We start from the raw sequence: 25,161 nt of genomic DNA on the forward strand, positions 1-25,161 counted from the left end.
GCAAATTCAAACCTGTCTGATTAAATATAAAAACCCCTTACTTTTTCGGCAAGAGAAAGCTATGAAGGAGGACATTTATTCCCAGGTTCCAGGGTTGCCAATGTTCCGGCCCACAATCAGTGGGGACCCCAGGGTCCTGATTAACGTCCCACAATGCACTGCGCATGATGACTTCTGCACAGCGAGGAAGCTTGGACAGCGCAAGGGGCGGCTTGTAAAGTGCCTGAGACTGTGAGGGTGGGGACTACCACTTGAGTAACACAGACAAGAGGGCCAAAACACTGACCGCTCACTCAGAAAGTGAATGGTTGGCAACTATGAAGAACTTATAGGACTGAGATGAGGAGAAACTTCTTCACTCAGTGGGTGTGGAGGCTCAATCTTTGAGTATATTCAAGACAGAGATTGATAGATTTTTGGATATTAAGGGAATCAAGGGTTATGGGGATAGAGCAAGAAAGTGTTGAGGTAGAAGATCAGCCATTATCTCACTGAATGGCGGAGCAGGCTCGAGGGGTCGAATGGCCTTCTCCTGCTCCTAAATGTTATGTCCTTATAACTTTGTATTATGCCAAGACCTCCAGTGAAAAAGTTGCACCAATTGCAGGGAGACCCATTTAGTAACCAGCAGTCCCATCCATACCCCAGCGCCCCTTGTGATACTGCGTTGCTCTGCTTCTTAAGGGAAAAACATTTGGGCCACTTTGTGACCGTTTTTTCACCACGATTTGACCCTGCACCCGTGTTCTGCGGCCAGAATACCGACAGGGTCAAATTTGCGGTGCAGCCTTCCCAGCAATGGTGAGTATAAAGACCTGCAAAAAAGGTAAGTTAAAGTCTTTATTTTTTAATTCTTTTTCAGTGATATAGTCGGTAAGGGTTTTGTGAATGTTTTTGTTTTTGATTTTTGCAAATTTTTGTTTTTGTTTTTCTCCCTGCCAAGGCCTCTCTCACAGCGCTATCGGCCCCGGACTAAAGTTGCCGAAATTCGTGGTTTGCTCCGCGAATCCTTGTGCAGTGCTGATTTTTACTGAGGTGCAGAATTAAAGGACGAAAAGCGGGCCTAAAAACGGTGGCGCAGCAAAATCAGTAATTCTGGCGTAAAACTACCGTTTTCGCTGAAAACCAAAATTCTAGCCCTAAAACTGGAGTATAGAGGGCCTCATTAAATCATTATCCCATCTTGAACCCTCTTCAGGGCCTGTCGCCATCAACCTCAAAGATGAGAGTCGTAATTTCCAACGGTCCTATTGTTACCAAGAAGGAACTCTTAATAACAGCGACCTGTAACTGTGCTGCCTGTGTCTTGAATCCTGTCATTAGGAGAGTTTGCTGCTGACTATTAGAATGCTCTCATGGCCATTCTCCCACCTTGCACTGCCTGCAAACCTGAGTTCATCCAAAACTCTGCTGCCCGTGTCCTAACTCGCACCAAGTCCCGTTCACCCATCACCCCTGTGCTTGCTGACCGACATTGGCTCCCGGTCTGGCAATGTTTCAATTTTAAAGTTCTCATCCGACTTCTCAATTCCTTCCATAGTCTCGCCCTTTCCCTATCAATTCTGACATCTTGCGTATTCCCAATTTTCTTTGTTCCACTATTGGCGACAACGTCTTCAGCTATCTATGCCCTAAGCTCTGGAATTCCCCCCCTAAACCTCTCTGCCTCACTACCTCTCTCTACTCCTTTAACACGTTCCTTAAAGACTACCTCTTTGACCAAAATTTTGGTCGTCTGCCCTAATATCTTCTTATGTGACTTGGTGTCACATTTTGTTTGCTAACGCTCGTGTGAAGCACCTTGGGAGGTTTTACTGCATTGAAGGCGCTATATAAATGCAAGTTTTTGCATGTAAAGGATAACTGATGAAGAGTATAGTTCAACTATTGTCTCTACCTGTAACTGTCTTTGTTCTTCCAATGCAGATTCTCTGAGGCTTACAAATGTCCCATTCTCATCTGGCTAGGCTCCTCTTGGATCAGCCTCCCCTGTCTTGCGCACTTGTATAAGAACATGAACATAAGAACAAAAGAAATAGGGGCAGGAGTAGGCCATACGGCCCCTCGATCCTGCTCCGCCGTTCAATAAGATCAAGGCTGATCTGATCATGGACTCAGGTCCACTTCACCGCCCGTTCTCCATAACCCCTTATCCTCTTATCATTGAAGAAACTGTCTATTTCTGTCTTAAATTTATTCAATGTCTCAGCTTCCTCAGCTCTCTGAGGCAGCGAATTCCACAGATTTACAACCCTCAGAGAAGACATTTCTCCTCATCTCTGGGCAGCCCCTTATTCTAAGATTATGCCCTCTAGTTCTAGTCTCCCCCATCAGTGGAAACATCCTCTCTGCATCCACCTTGTCAAGCCCCCTCATAATCTTATACGTTTCAATAAGATCACCTCTCATTCTTCTGAATTCCAATGAGTAGAGGCCCAACCTCCTCAACCTTTCCTCATAAGTCAACCCCCTCAAACCCGGAATCATCCTAGTGAACCTTCTCTGAACTGCCTCCAAAGCAAGTATATCCTTTCGTAAATATGGAAACCAAAACTGCTGCAGTATTCCAGGTGTGGCCTCACTAATACCTTATATAGCTGTAGTAAGACTTCCCTGCTTTTATACTCCATCCCCTTTGCAATAAAGGCCAAGCTACCATTGGCCTTCCTGATCACTTGGTGTACCTGCATACTATCCTTTTGTGTTTCATGCACAAGTACCCCCAGGTCCCGCTGTATTGCGGCACTTTGCAATCTTTCTCCATTTAAATAATAACTTGCTCTTTGATTTTTTTCTGCCAAAGTGCATGACCTCACACTTTCAGACATTGTACTCCATCTGCCAAATTTTTGCCCACTCACTTAGCCTATCTATGCACTTTTGCAAATTTTTTGTGTCCTCCTCACACATTGCTTTTCCTCCCATCTTTGTATTGTCAGCAAACTTGGCTACGTTACACTCAGTCCCTTTTTCCAAATCATTAATATAGATTGTAAATAGTTGGGGTCCCAGCACTGATCCCTGATATATATATATTTATAGTAACATGATTAACATCATCATCATTACCCCTTGACTTCCTTCCTACTTCACTCCTAGGGGCTGAAATTGCCCCTCCCGATAAGGCCTCTGACCACCGGAAAGCGGCAGTCATGGGGCGGTGCGGAATGGCCGCCGACTCAGCGTGGAGGGACCGACATTTTAGAAATTGCCTTACCTCAGGAGCGGAGCGGTGTCCAGGGCCGCTCCTCCAGTTTTCCTGCTGTGGCGTGCATACGCTGACCCTTTACCCTCTGGCAGGGACCTCCTCGTGACATTGCCCTTGCAAAATTGCCCCGACCTGAAATTGCCCCACGAGAGAGGCCCCGCCGCTGGCTGCTGCCCCCAACAGCTTTTGCTGTCAGTGCACTCTGTGTGAGATGATGGCACGGCCGCCCTTAGAGGGGAGGGCGCACGGCCGCGGCCACCATTTTTTTTTTGTCGGACGACTGCCAGGTCATCCTGACAATTATGTCCCGGCTTTGACTGGGCCGCCAACAGGTAACCTGGCACCCGCCACTGGCCTGGCCGAAACCCTCCCTGGTGGCCCAGTGAACCGAACTAAAATATCTGCAAAGTTCGCAACGGCCCTCCCCTTTAACTGAAGCACCAGCGCAATGATGTCATTAGTGCGGTGGTGATGAATAACAGCTGCGGCCACTCTGCCCTACCCCCACTTCCGCCCCGCTTGTGACGGCCACTGTGCTCCGTATCCGCTTCCGCCCCCATGATGATCCACTTCCGCCCTCCTGGATAAAAAACCCCGAGGAACTGAATTTCGTCGGACAGGCGGTGGCCAGAACACTTCCAAAAGGGTAGGGGTGCCCCGTTTCCGGTGGAGGGCGATTTCTACCCCCTACTCTTTTCATCTTTTGTGGTGTCCTGCACTTTGGCCTTTGGCCCATCACCTGAGATCCTCAGTCAAAGATTCCTAATGGACAGGAAGCAATCTTCTTAGGATCTTCAAGAAATATCCATGAGGCCAGGTTTATGAGGAATTGTCGGATGCTTGTGGCTGGGTTTTCAAGGTGCAGGGCTCTTCCTGAGGGATGCACTGAAGGATGTTCTCACTTTACCCGTGGTACATGGGAAGATTGATCATCAACCATCCCTCTTTCAGCAAACACTTTGCTACTGATGAAAGTGAATATCCCATGGAATATACTTGCTCCTTCATAAGATTCTCCATCCATTCTCAATCATCGCCTCCAATCATCACATCTCCTAATCCTCCTCACCCACTCCTCCCCCTTCAGTTCCCATCCTCTGCCCCTTGAAACCCAATCCCTCCCATCATTTCTCCTCTTACATTCGCAAACATTGGATACAAATCACTCTGCTCACACACCATCTAGTCTCACAAAGATTAGCTGCGGAGTCGTACACATTTACTGGACTGTGAGGTGGGATCACCTTCAGGAGAGGAAGAGAGTAATAGAGAGAGCATTAGGACAAAAGATATAACACACACAGTATGCAGATGTTGGGGATAATGAAATGGTACAACTGCATCAGGGAGGCCAGGTGCTTTATCCTACAGCGTAATGCCCCCTCAGGCCAACATCCCCAGCATCCAAGCATTGACCATGGTCAATCAGCTCCGATGGGCGGGCCACGTAGTCGGCATACCCGATACTCGACTCTCGAAACATGCACTCTACTGAGTTCCATCATGGCAAGTGAGCCCCAAGGAGGGCAGAGAAAACCCTTCAACAACACCCTCAAAGCCTCCCTGAAAAAATGCAACATCCCCACCACTTCTTGGGAATCCCTGGCCCATGACTGCTCAAAATGGAGTAGAAGCATTCGGGAAGGCATCGAACACTTCGAGTCTCTTCGTCGGGAGTACGCGGTAGTCAAGTACAAACAGTGAAAGGAGCGCACGACAAACCAAGCACTCCACCCACCCGTCCCTCCAACCACCACCTGTCCCATCTGTGACAGAGTCTGTAGATCCTACCTTAGAACTCATGTTAGTGTGGAAACAAGTCATCTTCGACTCCAAGGGACTGCCTAAGAAGAAGGAATGAGACACAAACATTTGTGTGATACGAGTTTCGAGAAAGTATTGGCCGTAGCAGTCCAAAGAAACCCCTCTGCTTTTTACATAGCTATTCACCCAGAATTTAATTCTATTATGCGATGTCAAGTGGATACTATTTCAACTATGCCATGTGAGCAGAACGTTATAATTGCTATCCAGTGGAAATGGCAGAGGAATGAGCAGTGATACCAAGTGCACTTAATTGTTTTCTGTTGCTACGTTTGAAAAGCATGGCAGATGGAGCTAATTTGTTCAATGTTATACCAGTCCGATTGCAGATATTGCATTGGGGATTACACCGTTAATGGTGACAGGAGGAAAAATGGATGAACTTTGCAAACCGCTTGGATTCCAAATAGACCTGCGGATTATTCAGGAGAAAGTGCAGGATCTCCAGCCACTGATTAATGTATTTGTCCATGAGCTGGAGCACCTTCTGGCAACAGCCATCAGCCTTTAATTTACAATTAATTATCTTGGTGCACAGCCCCGAAATCACAAGGACGCCTCTTTATTAAACCACCATTGGTGCAATGTAACGCTCGCAATCATTTGTGTCTTTTTTTGTTGCCTCGATTAGCAGGGCTAGTACGTAATTGAAAATTGATCAGCAGCTGATGGAATTCTATAACCAGTTTTCGGGATTGTATTAAAACCGTCGCAGGCTGCTTGTTGCCAGAGTCGAGAGGTCCTTCTCCATGTTGTCTAAGCTCAGGTTGCAATCTGAGGGCTCGGGGAACAGTCGCCGATCTCTGTCAATGCACTGGAAGCAGGACAATCACAAGGTGAAAGGGAGCTGGCTTCGAAAAAGAAAGAAAAGAAAGACTTGCATTTATATAGCACCTTTCACGACCACCGTATGTCCCAAAGTGCTTTACAGCCAATGAGGTAATTTTTGAAGTGTAGTCATTGTTGTAATGTGGGAAAGCATGGCAGCCAATTTGCACACAGCAAGCTCCCACAAACAGCAATGACCAGATAATCTGTTTTAGTGATGTTGATTGAGGGATAAATATTGGCCAGGACACCGGGGATATCTCCCCTGCTCTTCTTCGAAATAGTGCCGTGGGATCTTTAACATCCACCTGAGAGGGCAGACAGGGCCTCGGTTTAAGGATGCACCTATTTGTACTGCAAAAATGGCCACCATGCTCCACCTGTTGTCTATGATTGGTCACACCCTGAAGTTTCACAGGAATGTGCAAATGGAACTGCCCATCCCAAGGTCTCACTGACGTTGCAAATTGCAACTCGATCCACTTTGATTTCTGAAGTGACAGAGGACAGAGCTACCCAGAATTCAGCAAGGACCAGCCAAAATGCCTTACCCCAGTCTAAGTACATCCTTCCACCGCCCCCCACCTTCCCACCCCACCATAGATGGGGCATTGTGTACGGATTGTTAAAAGGTTTATTGGGTATGAAGTGAATAGTGACAGTGTCGTGACTTCTGGATATCATCCATTCCAACGATGTCCCTTGCAAGGGGTTGGACAAATGTGATCCCTCTTCCCCCTCGCCCTCCCAGCCTCTCTCTCTCCCCCAGCCTCTCTCCCTCTCCCCCAGCCGATCTGTCTCTCCCCCAGTCTCTCTCTCCCTAACACCCGGCCCCCTGCCCACCGCTCTTGGTCCCCCGCCCACTGCTCTCGGCCCCCTGAGAGGGGTTGGGGTTGGAGGAGGGGGGGGAGGGAAGAGAGTCGGAGGGGTGAGGGGGGGAATGGTCGGGGGGGGGAAAGAGAGTCGGGGGGGGAAGCGAGTCTGGGAGGAGGGGAAAGGGGGGGGGGGGAAGGAAGAGAGTCGGGCGGGGCAGGAGAGAGAGTGCATGGGGGGGGGGAAAGAGAGTTGGCGGTAAGAGAAATTCAGGGGAGGGAAAGAGTTTGGGGGGTGAAGAGAGTCTGGGGGGAGAGGAAAGGGGGGGAAGAGAATCGAGCGGGGTGGAGAGAGACTGCGGGGAGCTGCAAGTGTCGGGGGTAGGGGAAGAGAGTCGGATGGAAGAGAGTCGGGGGGAGCAGGGGGGAGAGAGAAAGTTGGGGGCGGAAGAGAGTTGGGGGGGAGCAGGGGGGAGAGAGAAAGTTGGGGGCGGAAGAGAGTTGGGGGGGAGCAGGGGGGAGAGAGAAAGTTGGGGGCGGAAGAGAGTTGGGGGGGGTCAAAAGAGTCAGGGGAAGGGAAGAGAGTTGCGGGGAGGGAAAGGAGTCGGCGTGGGGGGGGTGAAAGAGAGTCGGGGGGGTGAAAGAGAGTCGGGGGGGGGAAAAGAGAGTCGGGGGGGGGAAAGAAAGTCGGGGGGGGGAAAGAAAGTCGGGGGGGGGGGAAGAGAGTCGGGGGGGGAAAGAGAGTCGGGGGGGGAAAGAGAGTCGGGGGGGGGGGAAAGAGAGTCGGGGGGAGGAAAGAGAGTCGGGGGGAGGAAAGAGAGTCGGGGGGAGGAAAGAGAGTCGGGGGGAGGAAAGAGAGTCGGGGGGAGGAAAGAGAGTCGGGGGGAGGAGAGAGAGTCGGGGGGGGAGGAAAGAGAGTCGGGGGGGGGAGGAAAGAGAGTCGGGGGGGGGAGGAAAGAGAGTCGGGGGGGGGAGGAAAGAGAGTCGGGGGGGGGGGAAAGAGAGTCGGGGGGGGAGGAAAGAGAGTCGGGGGGGGAGGAAAGAGAGTCGGGGGGGGAGGAAAGAGAGTCGGGGGGGGGAGGAAAGAGAGTCGGGGGGGGGGAAAGAGAGTCGGGGGGGGGAAAGAGAGTCGGGGGGGGGAAAGAGAGTCGGGGGGGGAAAGAGAGTCGGGGGGGGGAAAGAGAGTCGGGGGGGGGAAAGAGAGTCGGGGGGGGGGAAGAGAGTCGGGGGGGGGGAAAGAGAGTCGGGGGGGGAAAGAGAGTCGGGGGGGGAAAAGAGAGTCGGGGGGGGAAAAGAGAGTCGGGGGGGGGGAAAGAGAGTCGGGGGGGGGGAAAGAGAGTCGGGGGGGGGAAAGAGAGTCGGGGGGGGGGAAAGAGAGTCGGGGGGGGGGAAAGAGAGTCGGGGGGGGGGAAAGAGAGTCGGGGGGGGGGAAAGAGAGTCGGGGGGGGGGAAAGAGAGTCGGGGGGGGGGAAAGAGAGTCGGGGGGGGGGAAAGAGAGTCGGGGGGGGGAAAGAGAGTCGGGGGGGGGGAAAGAGAGTCGGGGGGGGGGGAAAGAGAGTCGGGGGGGGGAAAAGAGAGTCGGGGGGGGGGGAAAGAGAGTCGGGGGGGGGAAAGAGAGTCGGGGGGGGAAAGAGAGTCGGGGGGGGGAAAGAGAGTCGGGGGGGGGAAAGAGAGTCGGGGGGGGGAAAGAGAGTCGGGGGGGGGAAAGAGAGTCGGGGGGGGGAAAGAGAGTCAGGGGGGGGGAAAGAGAGTCGAGGGGGGGGGAAAGAGAGTCGAGGGGGGGGGAAAGAGAGTCGAGGGGGGGGAAAGAGAGTCGAGGGGGGGGGAAAGAGAGTCGAGGGGGGGGAAAGAGAGTCGAGGGGGGGGGAAAGAGAGTCGAGGGGGGGGGGAAGAGAGTCGAGGGGGGGGGGAAGAGAGTCGGGGGGGGGGAAAGAGAGTCGAGGGGGGGGGAAAGAGAGTCGGGGGGGGAAAGAGAGTCGGGGGGGGGAAAGAGAGTCGGGGGGGGGAAAAAGAGAGTCGGGGGGGGAAAGAGAGAGTCGGGGGGGGGAAAGAGAGAGTCGGGGGGGGGAAAGAGAGAGTCGGGGGGGGAAAGAGAGAGTCGGGGGGGGGAAGAGAGTCGGGGGGGGGAAGAGAGTCGGGGGGGGGAAGAGAGTCGGGGGGGGGAAGAGAGTCGGGGGGGGGAAGAGAGTCGGGGGGGGGAAGAGAGTCGGGGGGGGGAAGAGAGAGTCGGGGGGGGAAGAGAGAGTCGGGGGGGGGAAGAGAGAGTCGGGGGGGGAGAGAGAGTCGGGGGGGGAGAGAGAGTCGGGGGGGGGGAAGAGAGAGTCGGGGGGGGGGAAGAGAGAGTCGGGGGGGGGGAAGAGAGAGTCGGGGGGGGGGAAGAGAGAGTCGGGGGGGAGAAGAGAGAGTCGGGGGGGAGAAGAGAGAGTCGGGGGGGAGAAGAGAGAGTCGGGGGGGGGGGAAGAGAGTCGGGGGGGGGGGAAGAGAGTCGGGGGGGGAGAGTCGGGGGGGGGGAGAGTCGGGGGGGGGGAGAGTCGGGGGGGGGAGAGTCAGGGGGGGAGAGAGTCGGGGGGGAGAGAGTCGGGGGGGGGGGAGAGAGTCGGGGGTGGAGAGAGAGTCGGGGGGGGAGAGAGAGTCGGGGGGGGGAGAGAGTCGGGGGGGGGAGAGAGTCGGGGGGGGGAGAGAGTCGGGGGGGGGAGAGAGTCGGGGGGGGAGCGAGTCCGGGAACGGGAGAGAGAGACTCCGGGGGGGTAGAGAGTCCAGGGGTGGGAGAGAGCGAGTCCTGGGGGGGGGGGGGGACAGAGTCCAGTGCAGGGGGTTGGCGGAGGAGAGTGTCTGGGGTGTGGGAAGAGAGTCTGGGGGAGGAAGAGAATCTGGGGGCGGGAGAGAGAGAGAGTCCGGGGAGTGAAAGAAAGAGTCTGGGGGGTGGGGTGGGGGGGGGGGGATGTGGAGAGAATCTGGGGGGGGGAAAGTGGGTGGGGAGAGAGCCCGGGAGGGAGGGGCGGGGGGGGCTGGTGGTTGGAGAGTGAGAGGAGAGAGAGTTGGGGGGGGGGTGATGGGGGGAGAAATAGTCGGGGGGGAGAGAAGTCGGGGGGGAGTCAGGGGGCGAGGGAGAGTCGGGGGGAAGGGAGAGTTGGGGGGTGAGAGTGATTCGATTGGGGGGAAGGAAAGATTCGGGGGGAGGGAGAAAGTCTGGAGCGGGGGGAGAGAGTCGGGTTGGGGGGGGAGAGAGTCGGGGGAAAGGGAGAGAGTCAGGGGGGAGGGAGAGTCGGGGGAAAGGGAGAGTCAGGGGGGAGGGAGATAGTCGGATGGGGGGAGAGAGTCAATGGGGGGGAAGAGTTGGGGGGAGGGAGAGGTCAGGGGGGAAGAGAGTCGATGGGGGGAAGGGATAGTTGGGGGGCGAGGGAGAGAGTCGGAATGGGGGGGGGGGAAAGAGTATCAGGATGGGGGGGAGGGAGTCGGGGGGAGGGAGAGTGGAGGTGGCGGAGGGAGAGAGTCTGGATGGTGGGGGGGAAAAAGTCGTGATGGGGAGGGAGAGAGTCGTGATGGAGGGGAGAGAGTCGGGATGGAGGGGAGAGAGTCGGGATGGAGGGGAGAGAGTCGGGATGGAGGGGAAGAGAGTCGGGATGGAGGGGAAGAGAGTCGGGATGGAGGGGAAGAGAGTCGGGATGGAGGGGAAGAGAGTCGGGATGGAGGGGAAGAGAGTCGGGATGGAGGGGAAGAGAGTCGGGATGGAGGGGAAGAGAGTCGGGATGGTGGGGGAAGAGTCGAAGTGGGGGCGGGGTGAAAGTGGGGGTCGAGGCTGGGGCCTGAGCAGGCGAAGAGAGTTGGGACCTCAGATTCTGCTTCTCAGCACCATGTGGAGGGAATGATTCGGACCGGGCGGGGGGGCGGCGGTGGGGGGGGGTGGGAGGTGAGAGGGGACGGAGCTTGACAGGGGGTGGTGCTTGACAGGGGCGGGGCTTGACAGATACATGTTTGTCAAAAAAAGTGCAGTACAATTGTTGCACTGTCGATTTAATGTCTCATCCGAAAGACGGCACCTCCAACAGTGCAGCGCTCCCTCAGCACTGTACTGGAGTGTCAGCCTAGATTTACTGTGCTCAAGTCCCCGGCAAGGGGAGAGCATATGTGGTGAAGGAGGCTGGGCAACTCCTAGGGTTGGACGTATTCCTGGAGGAGTCATCACGTGACACTCCTGACTCCAACTGCCCCGCCCCCGTACTCCCGCCATTGGTTGCCCACCACGTCCATCCTTATGGTACACCGCCTTCAAACGGCCAATCAGAAACTGAATGGGCTCTTCATTACCCGATTGTCAACCCCCTCCAAGAGACATTTTTCCATGTCCAATATATTTATAACTGATAAACAAAGTTGTTCAAAGACATTTTTGTTAAAAACACAACATTTTTATAAAGCCCCTGTGATTATTCTCCTGGGTTGCTTGTAGCAGTGCCCTGGAGGTTAATCTTTCATGACATGTGATTCCAGGGCAAATGTGTGTAATGTATTTGCTTCATGGGTTCTTTGCTTAAGAATTCATAGCAACACATTGCTATTAAGTTGGTTTATTAGCAATGGTTTAATATTACCAGTTTAGCCACTGGGCTCACCTGTCTTATCATGGATCCTCTGAACCCAACTGGCTGGGGTTTTATTGAGCCTTGTGAACATCATGTGACTGGCTAAGCCAATCAAAACTCAACAGCTCTACAACAACTATTTTGTTATATATCAGTAATCAAGTGCCCCCTGAGTAAAGCAGGGGGGCGGCGGCACACTCTAAAAACTTTTCAAGTGGCCCTTTGTTTTTTTTGGGTTTTTTTTGAGGGCACTAAAACACAAATTATATAAGTGCCTCCAGGTTAAAAGGGGGTGGGGGGGTGGCACTTATATAATTTGTGTTTTAGTGCCCTCAAAAAAAACCCAAAAACCGGCACAAGAAACAAGAAAAAATAAAACTTTAGTCAAAAAACCTCAAATTAAAATTTGATTGCTGGGCTGATGATGCACTCCAGTCCCTCCGGCGCCCACCTCTTGCAGAAGGCCGCGAGCATACCGGTGGACACCGCGAGTTCCATCTCCAGGGACACCCTGGCTCGGATGTGTCATGTATGTAACCTTTATGTAACAACACTGCAATACTGTATATACGTAAGAAATGCACACCTTGACCACAGGGGGTGAACTTGTGGGAGACACTCCTCACCTGGTCATCCAGGTATTTAAAGGGAGGTCCCACGCAGGGTCATCACTTCTTGGTCCTGTGAATAAAGATTCAGGTCATGGAGTGACCTTGTCCACAGAATGTGCCTTGTGTGGATTTGTGATATTGTGTAAAGACTTTACAGGATGTAACCGCGGAAGAGAGGCAGGCAGTCAGGCTGAATGATCTCCTCGACCTCCCGCTTCTTGGACCGGCTGATGGCCCCCTTGGCCATGCCCAGGAGCAGTCCTATGAGGAGGCCTTCCGACCTGCCTGCTCCCCTTTGCACAGGTGCCCAAAGATCAGGAGTGTGGGACTGAGGTGCAACCAGAATTTGAGGAATAGGGGCTGCAACCTTGCACATTCAATAAAAACATGGAACACGGACTCTTGCAGACCGCAGAAATTGCAGGCGGCCTGGGAGCCCGTGAACCGACTTAAAAACTTATTGCACGGGACTGCTCCGTGCAACACCCTCCAGGTCAAGTCCCCAGTAAATAGTGGGAGGACTCCCATGTAGACTGCACTCCACTGGGGACACCTGCCTCCTCCGGATGGCAAGATGGTGCGCCATGGCATATCCGGACGGCAGACGAGGATGGCAATGTGGAGAGTGTGCAAGAGCAGCCCGTACAGGAAACCCCCTCCATGCAGAACTGAAAGGCACAGAGGGGATTTAACCGAGGCTCAAGTTGTGAGGCGCCGGCTCTCGGGGAACGTTTCGGGGTTTGGCGTTGATGAGGAATTCTGTCCGGACGGGCGTCAGTTCGGACGGGATCTCCCCACGGGCTTGAGCCTCCTCAACACACCTAACGGAGCCAGGGCCCAGAGCTGTTTTTAGCGACTCGATGGCATTGGCCGCGCGCCGGACGTCGCCCCATTTTAGGCGCCGTGCCAGCACGTCTGGTGCCATCCAGCCCACTCCTCTGCCATCGAGCAGTTCCCTGCCCTGGTCATCTTGCCAGCCACAGTCCTCTCGTCCACCTGCCACCTAAAACCTCGGTGGTGGAGGTACAGGTACCTGAGCAGCGGCTCCTGCAGGACAGCCGCCGCTCCAGACGGGGGAGAGCTGCACTTGGTGGCGACTCTGTTCCATACCCTGAGGAAAGACCCTGGTAAAAGACAGGCAATCCCCGCTTGGCGGTCCTGATGCCCCCCAGGCTCACAAACAGGAACTGCGTGTCATAATTGAGGCTGTACTGCTGGCGGAAGAAATACGTCGCCAGCGCACACCACCTAGGAGGGGGCTCAACGTAGAGGTATCTCTGCAGGGTCTGAAGATGGAAAGTCGCATGCTGGGTGCTGACACACACCAACGCCTGACCGCCCTCCCTAAGTGGGAGACCAGAATCGCAGTCGAGACCCAGTGCTTCCTGTTATTCCAGAAGAAGTTCACCAGTTCTTCTGTATCTTGGCAGTAAACACAGGGGGGAGGGGTCAAAGTGACCAGCCGGTAGCACAGCACAGCATAGCAGCCACCAGCTAGTGCTCGACCCCTGTACGACAGCACTCGGAGCAGTCCTGTCCAGCGCCCTAGACGAGCAGTGACTTTGGCCTCCAGCTCCTGCCAGTTCGCCGGCCAGGCTTCCTCATTAGTGCTAAGGTAGACTCCCAGATAAAGGAGATGGATCGTGCTCCAGGCAAAAGGCCTGAGCTCCTCCGGCAGGGAGTCCACCCACCACTGACCCACCAGGAGTCCGGAACATTTCTCCCAGTTGACCCTGGCAGAGGATGCAGCCGAGTAAATCTCTTGGCACTCACGCATCCTCCACAGGTCAATGGGATTCTCGACCATGAGGAGCACGTCATCGGCGTAAGCCGAGAGGACGACCTCCACGCCCGGCCCTTGCAGAGCCAGTCCCATCAACCTCTTCCGCACGAGGCACAGGAAAGGCTCCACGCAGATGGCATATAACAGGCCAGACATGGGGCATCCCTGGCGCACCCCTCTTCAACAGCAAACCTGTGAGCTTAGTCAATGTTGCATACATTACATCATGGATGGTTGATAGCTTTAGACGCTCGCCTCACCCACTCCCCCCTCCTCACCCCCATCTCCCTCCCCCATGGTCTAGCGTTACAATTTGGCTTTCTCCCAACACCTTTGATTCATGCTCACAGCAAAAAAGTCAGTTTCCATAACCAGACCGAGTCCCCGTGAACCAGACCTGCCCGTGTGTGTTGTGAATGGGAGATTGTATCACAAGCATTAACAATGAACTCTTTGATTATGAAGTAATGCATCATAACCACATGGGATGCTGATCTCTCCCTGTCTCCCCTAAAATGGAATAATTTCTACCCAGTCAGATTATCGCATTCAGGCCAAAACTAATCATGCTGTTTATTTACAAGTAAGAAGATTGTACAGAAGCCGAAAAAATTGCACAGCAAGATGCTGATGGCACAAATAGTTCAAAACAATGAAGATTGAATCAGTAAACAAGGGTCTGTAATGTCTTCTTAAGAAGATTTTTTTTGCATGACCAATAATCAGACAAGATTTTGGAGAAAAGCAGTCACCTGTGGACATCACCACATATGGGGGGGATTTTAACTTACTCTGCCCTGTGGAAATCGGGCAGATTAGCCAATATTTAAGCAGTACACTTACTGCTCTGATTCCACCACATTGCTACTTTGAAGCCGGATGCTGAGGCGACCGCTTGTCTCACGCGGATGCCTCATGGATTTGTGTAAATCAGAGACCAATCGCTTATCTAGGACTCTGAAGCCATTTTAATAGCCCACTGAATGGTGCATCCACCGTGGACACTGTAGAAACTGCTTAACAACCAGTGCAGGCATTGAAAAAGAATAAAAGACTTGGATTTATATAGCGCCTTTCGCAACCATTGGACGTCCCAAAGCGCTTTACAGCCAATGAAGTACTTTTGGAGTGGAGTCACTGTTGTAATGTGGGAAACGCGGCAGCCAATCTTTGTGCATAGCAAGCTCCCACAATGACCAGATAAGCTGTTTTTGTTATGTTGATTGAGGGATAAATATTGGCCAGGAAACCAGGGAGAACTCCTCTGCTATTCTTCGAAACAATGCCATGGGATCTTTTACCACAACCCGAGAGAGCAGACGGGGCTTCAGTTTAACATCTCATCCAAAAGACGGTGCAGAACTCCCTCAGCACTGCACTGGAGTGTCAGCCTAGAGGTTTGTACTCAGGTGTCTGGAGTGGGACTTGAACCCATAACCATCTAACTCAGAGGTAAGGGTGCTATCAACTGAGCCATGGCTGACACTGTTCGCGAACTTATCGAAAGGTAAGTTGTAAACCTAATTCTGTGGGGTGAGGAGGAGGACCTGACGGTTGCCTCTGGATGCCCGTTTGGGGCAGGCACTGCCATTAAAATGGACCGGGCCTCCCGCTGTGTCACCCAGGTAGCCAGGCCAGGAGTTAAAACTCCTCCTATGGTGCTTGTGCATAGATGAGGTGTTATTCCTTCCCACTGAGTGGAGTCCAGAGATATTAGGAAAGATTGCATTATGTTTTCCCTGCTCAGTTAGACCTTTAACCTAACAGCTACCAACCAATCCAGTTCAGAGACTCAATGGTGCCTCCTTTGCATAGAAGCACTTGATGAAATGTCCTTAACCTCTTGCATGTCTTTTAAATAATTGAAGCAAATATATCCAAATAGCCAATCTGTGGATCAAAGACCCTGCCTGGGTTTCCACATAGAGGGTTGGGGTCTATCCTCCATCTTGTGCTTAGTAAGAAAAGAGAGCTTCCAGCTTAACTCCAATTATTTCAAAAACAAGGATTTTACCAATTTGACGCAGGTCAAAAGCTCCAGTTTCTTCACAAAAGTCAGTGCCCACCACAAAAGGCAGACTTGGTTGTGTACTGTCTGTGCTGACTTAGGGGAGAACCACAGGGGAGATGATGAGATTTTGTTTTAATATGTAGGAGGGTACATGTTGCTTAGTTACTATATGACTGAGTGGAGCAGACCTGATGGTCCTAAAGGTCATCTTCTAACTGTTTTTTCTTATACGTTTATCTGCAAATTCAATCCTGTCTGGGTTCCATTTTGTACCTATGCTACCAGCACCATGTGACATCGCAGTCATTAGCATATATTAACATAGATACCAGGACTGAAATTCACCTCCTGAATAAGGCTCGTTACCACCAGATTGCGGCCAGGCGGCGGAGTCGAGCGGCCGCCAATTTCTGGTCGAATGTCTGTCGCAAGCAGGATTTTTTTTCTGGTGGTCCCCACTTCCGCCCCGCCCCTGTCGAGTGGCCATGAATGCGTCATCAGTGTGCGCACTGGCGGGACCCCACACCTCCCTCGAAACTCAGCCCGAAAAATCTTATGCCCACCGAGTGGTGCCTCCGACAGCTTTTTCTGTTGGTGCACCTTTCATTCCCTCTGTGAACCCTGGCTGTGCGGTGGCCATTAAAAAAACATAGAAACATAGAAAATAGGTGCAGGAGTCGGCCATTCGGCCCTTCTAGCCTGCACCGCCATTCAATGAGCTCATGGCTGAACATGCAACTTCAGTACCCCATTCCTACTTTCTCGCCATACCCCTTGATCCCCCTAGTAGTAAGGACTACATCTAACTCCTTTTTGGATATATTTAGTGAATTGGCCTCAACAACTTTGTGGTAGAGAATTCCACAGACAAGGGCCCAATGCTGCGGCCACCATTTTGTTTTTTGCCGGCTGAGTTCCATGTCGGCCGGACTATTGTGCCCCCTGGTTTGGCAGGGCTGCCAACTGGCAGCCTTGCACCCCCTCTTCAGTGCCAGGCCACTTGCCTGGCTGAAACCTTCCCTGGTGGCCCATGTGGCCAATCCTAAATAAACGCCGATTCTCTCCCCTTTAACATTGGCAAGAGATGTGGTGACGCACACGTGCACTGACATCACCACCGCTCCGTTGTTGAGTGACAGCGACGGAGAATCTGTCCTGCCTCCACTTCCGCCCCTCATCAGAACTTACCGCTGCACTTCCGCCCACATTATGACCGACTTCCTGGCCGTTTACAAAAAAGAAAAGAACTGAACATCGATCATCCTACCCGGTGGTGAAAAAACAGTAAGTGCGCCAGGTTTCTGGTGGGCCTGAATTTTGGCCCCAACATATCTTAGTTATGCGTGAATAACAAAACTGTCTGGTGAAAGTTTGGGTGCAGCTTCTGGGTTAGTGTACAGCCCACCTTTATCCTCGTGACCGAGATGCTGAGACTCATTTTTTATTCTCAGTTTTCTCCTGTCATCTCCTGGAGGTGCTGATTCGCACCGGCCAAGGCTCCACTGGTACCTTAGCTAGGAGGCCAACCTTCATACACCATCTCTAACCGAATCATTCAATCATACAGCACAGAAGGAGGCCATTCAGCCCATCGTACTTGCACCAGCTCTTTGAAAGAGCCATCCGGTTAGTCCCACTCCTGCGACTCTTTCCCCATATCCCTGCCATTTTCCTTTTATTTATCCAATTCCCTTACAAAAGTTACGATCAAATCTTCCACTGTAATATAGCTCCACCTAGCGGGCTACTGCTCCACCTAGTGGACTACTGTAGTAATGCAATTACTGGCGTTTAACAATAGAAGTGTCATGTGACAAGTCACATGATGACAGTTTCCATTTGGAAACATCTTGTGTGTAGTGTGTGTTTGTGATGTGGTAAAAAATATATCACCTCCACTACCCTTTTGAGGCAGTGCATTCATGGTCGTAAGAACTGGCTGCTAATGTTGGGACAGACAAATGGTAGAACTCCTGTGAAAATTCACCTCCGGAGACAGACATGATTTTCTCAATCGAAATGATTTAATTTAGCTAAACAGCTCTGCAAATTTGACGACTTTTCATTTATCTATCTACTCACGAGCGACAGTCACGCAGAGCGTCTGGAGCAAAATAAGCCATGTCAATAAAGCAGCTAAAGCTTTGCTTGCCAGCACTGGGTTGCAGAAAACAAATGAAACGCCTGAAACTGGTGACAAGAAAAAAAACCTGAAGGTCAACTGCACATTGTCAAGGCTCAGTCCCACTAAAAATAACATTAACTTGACCAAAGGTCGTGAAATTAATTCCCAGTGGAGATATCTCAACCCCAGTCCTAGATACCTGGCACACTTAACGTGAAGGTTCTCTTTCTGTGCAATCTCCCTGTACAGTAAAGATGTACTGTTGAAAGCAGTGTGTATGAATAGAACCTTAAGTAGATGCCAATAGCTTTGTGTTAAATCTCTCATACATATTCAACGTGACTGTACATCAACTGGATATGTCCGTCTCTTTAATATGATATTTCTAGCTGTGTCTACAATTCCTATATATTTGTGCTCAGACGTCAGGTTTCACATCTTGCTCTTTTGCCTTGGCAGATGAATGCTTGGTCACCCGGTCCCCGGGTCCCCTGGGTTCTCTCCATTCACCCAGAAAGCCACAGCCATTACAGAAGGCAATGGCCAGTCACTGGAATGCAAGGAGACTGCTGTGGTGGTGGCGCGAACGGATTTCTGATCCGGGGCGAAAAGGGGTCACTGCGCATGGTGATGACATCATCATCATCACAGGTGCAGTGGAGCGGGGCACTACCGGTTACCGCCGCTGCTAAACCCCTGCGGAATTTCGTGGGAGTCAGTAGTGGCGCCGCTCCCGGGCAAAAATTCGTTTGCACCTCATTACCGCCCACAGGGGGACGGTAACGGGAGGCGCAAATGCCCCGACTTTCTCCCCCCGATGTCTGTCCCGCTCCTGGTAGAACTATGCCCCAGTGACTCAATGACAGCCACAGGACTCCACATTTATCAGATCTGATTGGCAGGAGAGGGGTACAACCTCTGGCACAGGCGTCACTCTGATTGGTGAAGTGAATGTGGGGCGACTTGAAAGATTTTTGTTAACCAAAGGCAGTAAAGGATATGGGCCAACAGCGTGTATATGGAGTTAGGTCGCACATCAGCCATGATCTCATTGAATGGCAGAGCAGGCTCGAGGGGCTGACTGGCCTACTCCTGTTCCTGTGGTCCTATGTTGCAACCAATACAGGGCTAGAAATTGGTCATTTGGTGACAGCGAATTTTTTTCGGCATTTTTCAGCAAAAATACCATTAAAAATACTGCTACTTTTTAAGGGGGTAAAATTGGCAACAAAATGCACCCGACGGTAAAAATCGTGGTGGAAACTGTGGTCCTTGCTAACTTTAGCCCGAGGCCGATTACCGCTAAAAAGACAGGCCCCGCGAGGAGGGAAAACACACAAAAAACATTGTATAAAACAAAATATCAAAAACTGTAAAACATTTACAAGATCCTTAACTAAGTATTCATTGCAAAAGAATCAAAAAATAAAAACTTTAACTTACCTTTTTTGCAGGCCTTCGTATTTACTGCTGTTTCTGGGGCTGCAACGCAGCTTTTTACCTGCCGTTCTTTCTAACTACAGGTGCACCAATCAGCCAATTTTATGCGGTCACATTTTATTTGGTTTTGCACAATGGCAGTCCGCTTTTCAGCAGTATTTCAAATCTGCTGGCGCACAACTTTGGCCAATTTAGGCGAGTACCTTTTACTGCCAAAAAAGGCGAAATATCGCCAAAAAAACAGGCGCAAGGCTGGTCAATTTCTGCCCCTGTACATAGTCTTATAGGTTGTCTGACATCTTCCTCGATGATTTGGTAAGAAAGAGTTAATTCATTCACTCAGTAACTTTTAGGTATCTTAATCGAGGGTTGAACTAAACATAAATCTAAGCTGGTCAGGCAGCATCAGTGGAGAGAGAAACAGGTTTCCTGTTTCAGATCGATGTCGTCATCGACCTGAAACGTTAACTCTTTCTCGTTCCACAGATGCTGCCTGAACTGCTGAGTATTTCCAGCAATTTCTGTTTTTATTTCAGATCTCCAGCAGTATTTTGCTTTTGTATAAATCTAATGTGAACTGGTTAGTGTAAGGATGGTTCAGCGAGCTGAGCCAGACACCACTCACTCCTAGACCTGTGCGGAGGGTACACACCAGACAGTTGCTAGCCAGGCAATGATGCCCCTGGTTTCTTGGCATACATTTGGCAGCACATCGAATCCCAGCATACTACTTTTTCTTATTACACCAGCGAACAGACTAAAGGTTGGTAGCCCAGTGACTATTCCCCACAGAAAAAAAAACAATGTATTTCAATGTACTGTTTGGTCAATCAAACATGTGTGGAGTTGCAAGATGAAATTGATTGTATTTTGAGTCCATGCCTGACTGACACCCAGTATATTTGTAACTGGATTGCCCACAAAATCAAACCCTTAGAGATTCAGTACTTTGCTCTTTCTTAGGTTGCTAAATATTCTTGCACTGTGTTCATGATTGACTCTTTCAGTTTTTAGAGACTAAACAGCCCTAGGGACCTGAGAGAGCGATGAGTTGGTAATCCAAATGGACTTTACATTTTTTGGCTCCATAGTAAGGGCGTTTTATGTTGTTGCTCAGGTTTTGGCTGGGATCATTTTTCTCTTGTGATATATTCTTTACAACATCACTAACACACACGTTACACTAGATGACTCTATTGGAAACTGTCATCGTGTGACCCATGACCCTTTTATTATTTACATCAGTAGTTGCTTTACCACAGTAGTCCACTAGGTGAAGCAGGAGTCCACTAGGGGGAGCTCTATATCACATCTCTGTTTACCAGTGTGTCAGTCAGAGGCAGAACCGGAGAAACATGTGGCAGTCACCAGACCCATAGGTCTCCGATTCAGCCAGAACAAGGTCAGTCGGTCATTTTACATGTCCAAGTAAAAAACTGTGTGGTTGTCATTGGCTGCACTCTTACAATATAAAAATGCATCAGGACAGTGGTTTGCTTCCAGCCCAGCCCACCTTCCAGTAAAAAGCTTGGAGGGTAGGATTGATTCCCTGCAAGTCACTTCTGCAAACACAGACTTGTGCAGGTCAAGAAAAAGCTGGGTCCTTTGCTTGCCATACAAGGAGAGCACCTTGGTTGATGAACGATCACTATAACAGGCATAGAGAAAGGCCTGGCTCCCTCTTTATATATGCCTTATGTAAGTCACACATTAGTTGAGCTATTACTGTACTGCACACAGGGGAGGGCTCAGAGGCAGTAAAATGCATACCTTAGCTCAGCGCTTCAGAAGCCAAAAACGATTGTTTATGTGACCTCCGATCCTTTCTTTGGTTGGATGACACTAATAAGCTTTAGTTGGACTCCTCTACTTCACAAATGTTTCAAGAAATGGTTTTGTTGCAAGATAAAAACAGTAACAGGCTCTGATGGACACTCTCGAGGCTTTAACCTAACTAACGGTGCCAAGGTGCAGTGATTTGCTTGAACGTATAGAGCATCAACAAACAGCATTCCCATTAATTTTTTTTAAAAGTAAAAAAATAAAGCTGCAAATGTAAAATCTGAAATAAAAACAGAAAATGCTACAAATACACAGCAGGACAATCAGCATCAGTGAAGAGAAACTTCAGATATAGACACTTTGTCAGACAACAATGGCTCTGAATCTGCAGTTGGAGGTGTACCAGAAGCACGCACCTCTGAACCGGAAAAATAATCTGGACGTACCTGGTGTCTCCGGAGTTTCCGACTGTTCCGCTCTTGGGCTTGCAGGCCTACGACTATGTAAAGGCCCACGGCTCCCAGGGGCGCAGACCAGTCACAAACGTCCCTGGGATCATGTGGGCCCGGTCAACCAATCAAAGAGTGGGATTCCTATGATGCTCAAGGCGATTCCATTTACACAAGGCGTAAGGCCTGCTTTTACCAGCGTAAGAGTTTTAATAGATAGAAAAAATATATTTTATTACTTATTATATTTAAAACCCTGTCTATGAAAGTAAGTTTATTTTTAACATTATTAGAACATTCTTTTTAAATTTCAAAAAAAAAAATTTTTCTCTAAAACATTTAATTTAATACAATTTCGATTAATTTTAAAAAAGTGAAGTGTTTTTTTTATTTATGTTTGTGTTTTATTTGATTTAAGGGATATTCTCATTGAAAGTAGTGATCTCGGAGCTCCCATTACTACAAATGAGAATACTATATTTTGATTGGTGGTCCAGGCCCATGTGATCCCAGGAAGCGCGTCGGCTCCTGGAATACGTGGGCCCCTGCTCTGGACTGTGCAGCTAAGCCATGAACCCAAAGTGTTCATTGGAGCGGGACCACCAGGTACATTCGGTTTTTTTTGGTCGGAGGTGTTCGCCCGCAATTTTTGGCCTAATATGATTGCTGGAATCACCACTGTCCTGTTTCAGCTCAAGGGTGGATTAGGTATCAGTTTTTTATTGTTTGGTGCTCTCCCCTTCTTGCTGCTCTCCTGATGGTGTGGATTCAATGGCTCTCTAATACCTCACCCAAGTGGCTAATCTTAATATGTGCGCTCCGACAATGAGTGCCTTTGCGTGTGTTACTTTTGCATCGCCCTGGGCTGTATTTCTTTCGGTTGATGCCGCATTGTAAAGTGCCATTTGCATATGGCCATTTATGTCTGATCAATACAACACCATCACCATTACAGATTGTCTCACCTCTTGTGTCCCTGTGAAACAAATAACCGATAGGTTGGTGTTCCCTGCAACCTTCCAGGGCCTTGGTACAGGATGTGTTCATATCAAAGGGTAAATAACCCGCTGGTGCCATCAGTTCCAATGGGAAAGTTACTGAACACAATCAAATGAATATAACGAGAAATCAGTGGCAGTCCCATTCGATTAACCCTTCGCTAACACCTTTGTACTCTCTTACATTAAAGGGAGCAACGTGTGGCGGCCCAGACTGGAAATCGGTGTGGTCCCGGTCTGCAAGACCATCAGCAGGCCGGGGCCATTAGAGGGAGTAGCATGCGGTGGCATACCACTGCAGGGAGCAGCGCGTGCTGCTGTAGGAGGGTGACTGCTGACTGCAGTGTGGGCAGGTATAGCAGGAGCGGTGAAGCCGGGGCGAAGGAGCGGCAAGAGTTCACAGAGGGATGTGATCGGGACCCAGGAGAGGTGTGAGTTTGGGGCTTAAAAGAGGCGAGGGCCCAGAGGCAGCACGGGCCAGCCCACACTGCGATGCGTGTGCGCACTAGGTCCGTGCAGCAGAGCTGGTCTCCAGTTGTCTTGGATAACCCTTGTCACTGGACCAAGACCTAGCTCTGTCAAGCCCGTGTGGTGACTGGGGTGTAAAGGCCAACACACGTTAAAAAAGTCCACGCACAGGCATCTTCCACCCTTCATGATGTAGTTTGGGATCCGGAATATTAGGTCCTTCATTGAAACACCTGTGAACTCATTCCTTTTCGGCGTGGAAACATGTCATCCTCATTTCGAGGGCCTGCCTATGATGATTGTTATGGGGTTTTTGTGACAGAGGAGGAGGTATCACAGTGAAACCCATTCCCACAAAGAAAGAAAGAACTTGCATTTATATAGCGCCTTTCATGACCTCAGGATGTCCCAAAGAGCTTTACAACCAATGAAATACTTTTGTACAATAAGGTCCCACAAACAGCAATGTGATAATGACCAATGGGATGAACGACTCCCGCTAAATTCAACAGAAGGTTTGCGGCGGTGGTAGGAAGTTATGCCTCGATCTCCTTCACCCAGAGCTCGTGATGTCATTGTCATGCGCATCGCCCCGGACCCGAACTTTGGTTCTGCCCCCTGAAAACATCGACAGCTGCAGGAGCCGTTCATCGGGAGGCCGGGCCCTTTGGGGGCGATGCTTAAAGGCAAGTTGGCCAAAGTAGCTGAAAAAATTTCTGTAATGGTGTCTGTCAATTTTTTTTATCCTCTTTGGCTGCGATCCATCAGCTTGGCATTCTGCTGCAGTGCCTCAGGCTGAACGGGTCGCATCACAGCTGCCGTCGGGGACCAGGAAAGTGTTTCTAATGCAAAGCCTGCAGCGATGGCTCTTCCCTTTAAGGGAGGGAAGGAGCCTTCCGACGCGGAAGTGCGGCATGGTCCATTATGCAGCGCTGCACAAGTACCACCCCGCCTGTGTCTTGTTGCGATCCAGGAATGAAGTGGAGCACCTGATTTAGATAGGATAGAGAAGACGATAAAAAAGGAGGAAGGGGGGGATCGCAGTATTCAATAAAGAAACAATTACAGCTCTGAGGAACGATGATTATGTTACAAGGATCATTAAATGAGGCCATGTGAGTTGAATTGAAGAACAAAAAAGGGGTGACCACACTGCTGGGATTGTACAATAGACCCCCAAACAGTGAGAGGGTGATAGAAGAGCAAATATGTTGGCACATTTTTGAGAAGAGCAAAAACTATAGGGCACTAATAGAAGGGGATTTCAACTATCCTCATATTAACTGGGATAAAATTAGTGTGAAAGGTATAGAGGGTGCAGAATTCCTAAAATGCATTCAAGACAACTTTTTTAGCCAGTATGTAGCAAGCCCAACAGGGGGGGGGGCATGGTTCTGGACTTAGTTTTAGGGAATGAAGCTGGGCAGGTGGAACCTACAGGGCTACGGACCAAGAGCTGGAAAGTGGGATTAGGCTGGATAGATCTTTGTTGGCTGGTGCGGACACAATGGGCTGAAATGGCCTCCTTCCGTACTGTAAATTTCTATGATTCTATGGAGCACAAACACCCAATTTTTTAAAAGTTAAAAATCATTAGTATCTGGTGTTCATTTTTCAACTTTTAAAAGTTAGCGCCCCAAACGGGGTGCTCCCAAATTTCTCTTCCCCACGGATCTAATAGCTGTAAACAGACAGATCAAGAGGTCCATCAGAGCTTCATTGCTCCAAGGCAAACCCTGCAGGCCAATCAGAGATGAGAAGAGCCATTAGCAAATGACTCTTTCTTTTCCTTTTGAAAGGTGTGGTCAGGAAATGTATACATTTATCTAGTATGATACTGGAAGTGTAGCAGACACATCTCAAAGGGTGAGGATCGAAGTGACGGACCAAGTGCACACAGTGCCAGACCAACACATAGACACGTTAGCGTCAGCATCATGTAATCTGCAGTTTGTGGTACAATGCTCCTGCCTAAAACAAAAGTATCCTCTGACGTCATGTGAGCAAGGCTATGGAGATCCACTGGCTTAAAGAAATAACCGGCTCAGTTTGCTTGGCCTTTTCTTTGATGTCCTTTCCTTCTACAGTCAACCATTTTATAAAATCATTCATTCCACTGAAGGTCTATATTGTACATAAAATAAAGGAGGTGGCAATTTGGTCTTCTGCCACCCCTCTTAGCACCCCAGAGGGGTGGAAATGAAGGCGGAAAGCACTTGCGTTGGGCGGCCAGCTTCCA

General features: G+C 50.5%; 1 long non-coding RNA gene across 1 annotated transcript in view; it reads right to left on the bottom strand.

Moving 5' to 3' along the window:
• Window positions 1-25,161, bottom strand: part of LOC139268743 (uncharacterized) — an 85,298-nt gene that overhangs the window by 59,166 nt on the left and 971 nt on the right. The window lies entirely within an intron of this gene.

This window comes from Pristiophorus japonicus, chromosome 8 (genome assembly GCF_044704955.1).
Source record: "Pristiophorus japonicus isolate sPriJap1 chromosome 8, sPriJap1.hap1, whole genome shotgun sequence".
Lineage (NCBI taxonomy): Eukaryota > Metazoa > Chordata > Chondrichthyes > Pristiophoridae > Pristiophorus > Pristiophorus japonicus.